The sequence below is a fragment of the Capsicum annuum genome, unplaced genomic scaffold (assembly GCF_002878395.1).
Source record: "Capsicum annuum cultivar UCD-10X-F1 unplaced genomic scaffold, UCD10Xv1.1 ctg60083, whole genome shotgun sequence".
NCBI classification, from domain to species: domain Eukaryota; kingdom Viridiplantae; phylum Streptophyta; class Magnoliopsida; order Solanales; family Solanaceae; genus Capsicum; species Capsicum annuum.
The window spans coordinates 3,297-5,553 of record NW_025868858.1 but is presented as its reverse complement, the minus strand read 5'-3'; the positions used below and the strand labels follow the sequence as shown (position 1 = coordinate 5,553).

General features: G+C 34.8%; 1 long non-coding RNA gene across 1 annotated transcript; it reads right to left on the bottom strand.

The window, feature by feature from the left end:
- Window positions 1–48: 48 nt before the first annotated feature.
- Window positions 49–1,947, bottom strand: LOC124893471. The gene is made up of 3 exons (XR_007050721.1): window positions 1,567–1,947; window positions 175–254; window positions 49–97 (listed from the first exon to the last, which is right to left on the bottom strand). It is a non-coding gene; the product is annotated as an uncharacterized LOC124893471 (long non-coding RNA).
- Between the last annotated feature and the right edge of the window lie 310 nt (window positions 1,948–2,257).

The window sequence follows — 2,257 nt, the reverse complement described above, 5'->3', positions numbered from 1 at the left end:
ATACCATCTGGGGCTGATTTTCTCCTACTGGTTGGCGTGTAACATTCCATGTTGCCACTGTCTTCTCTACGCATTCTGCTTCTTCTCGAAAATTCATCTTCATGTACATCAAAATGAGTTGAGATACAAAGATGGCGATTTATGCAAAGAAGGGCTGGTAAAAATCACATTCACCGTTGATGTCTTTAGTGTTCTCCATGGCCCTTTGTCGAGCCTTAAACAACCGCCGTCATTTTCACACATACAACTACCACCTATAAAATCTGGCAACTCGGTGAGAATCACATAGTTTACACAGATGTTAATCATAAGGAACACTATACCTACTTTGCATAGGAAAAAATTTAAGAGATGATTACCATTCGTCGATAAGTTCAAGCAGTTTCCCTTGATAATTATTGTCGAGAACTTAGAAATTTTAGAAATAGTTCTTTGATGAGCAACATATAAAATATCGGTTGAACTAATGTTCCTCCATCCTCAAGATTAAGACCAATTTTGACTTGATGTTGGACATCAATGAACATCTTTCTTCATAATAAGACTAATATTTTGATTACCAACAGATATTTGAAGGGCAGCTTGGTGCATAAAGCATTCCGCTTTCACTCAGGGTCTGTGTAGGGTCACAACCCAAGGGATGTGATATAGACACCTTACCCTGATGCAAGAATCAATGAGTGATTCCACTGCTTGAACCCATGACTTATAAGTCATACGGAGACAACTCATCGTTGCTCCAACACACCCCTTCTACCAACAGATGATAGAACCAAATATAATGGAACCTGAGAAAAACATGCTCAAGGGGAAAAACATGTCATACATGAATCTTCGAAGTTGTTTTTGGGTCAAGAAATGGCTCATGTATATGACAGAGTAACCCGAATCCCGGTCCAGCATTTATGACAAACATTTCACCTAGTGTCAGCAAAATTTTGTGGTCAACTTTAGGTCTTATCTGAAAGGTACAAACTTTGGCTTCCCTTGAGTAGTGCCAGAACTGCAAATCAACCATTAAATTCTCTCATTCAATTTCTTTGAACAACAACAACAAAAACAAATTCAGTGTAATCCCACAAGTTAAGTCTGGAAAGTATACTGTGTACACAGACCTTCGACCTTACCCCTACCTATTGTGAAGGTAGAGAGGCTAATTTCGATAAATTGAAAAAAAGAAGTGCTTTTTCGCAAATAAAACTTCTTTTACAGTACCTCAAGGAGATAGTTTCAATGGATTTTGCAGTTAGAATGGGAGAGAAATCACCATCAGCAATTCTTCAAACACACACATTTAAAAGCTTCCTCAAGATGTAAAAATCAATCAAGAAAATTAAACCCCACTTATTACTCCATCGAAACTTACTAAAATACCAAACACACATATGGAGGAAAAAACTAAAAATGTAACCAAACAAATCAAGAAAATTAAACCCCATTTATTTTTCAATCTAAATCAACTAAAACATTAAACAGCCACCTACATGCATATAATAATAATAATAATAATAATAATAATAATAATAATAATAAAAATTCAAAAGCAAATGAAAATAAAAATTATACCTTGTTACACCTCTATAAATGGAAATTCTTTGACCAAAAGTATCAGTAATTTTCTTAAAACTTTCTTCAGCAACAACAACAATGGCTTTTTCTTTTTCCGAGCAATGATTCATCATAGCGTTAAGCGCTAATGACAAAACTCAGGTAGGTGCAGGTATAGGAGCAGGAGCAGGTGGCGGAGGCCGAGACAGACACGTTGTATAACCCAACTCATTAGTACCGAACTCAGTACCAACTGAGTTCTCAACTTCAGAACCTGAATTCGTCGAAATAGCTTGGAACCCCGTCAAAAATTTGAAATCTTGATGATGAGAATGATGATCGTTGTAGTTGCACATATGAGTTAACGAAGACAAATCCTGTGTCAAGGACGAGGAGTCCGGAATAGAAAAATCAAAACTCATAACTTTATTCTTAAAAGATAAAATCCTTTTCCCTTCTACTACTTCCAATTTCAAGAAACTAAAATGAAAACTTTGCATCAAAAGATTCAAATAAAAGTGTTACGGTTTTTGACTGATTTTCTTACTATATTTGAGTTTTATTTTTTCTTAGAAGGAAAATAAAAGTTAGCATAATTACTTTTACTTTTTCAAGAAAAAATATAATTCTTTTTCATATTTGACTAACCTCGAAAGGTTTTAGACATCTATAAAGAAACTTCTCATACCATAACACAATTACATCTACA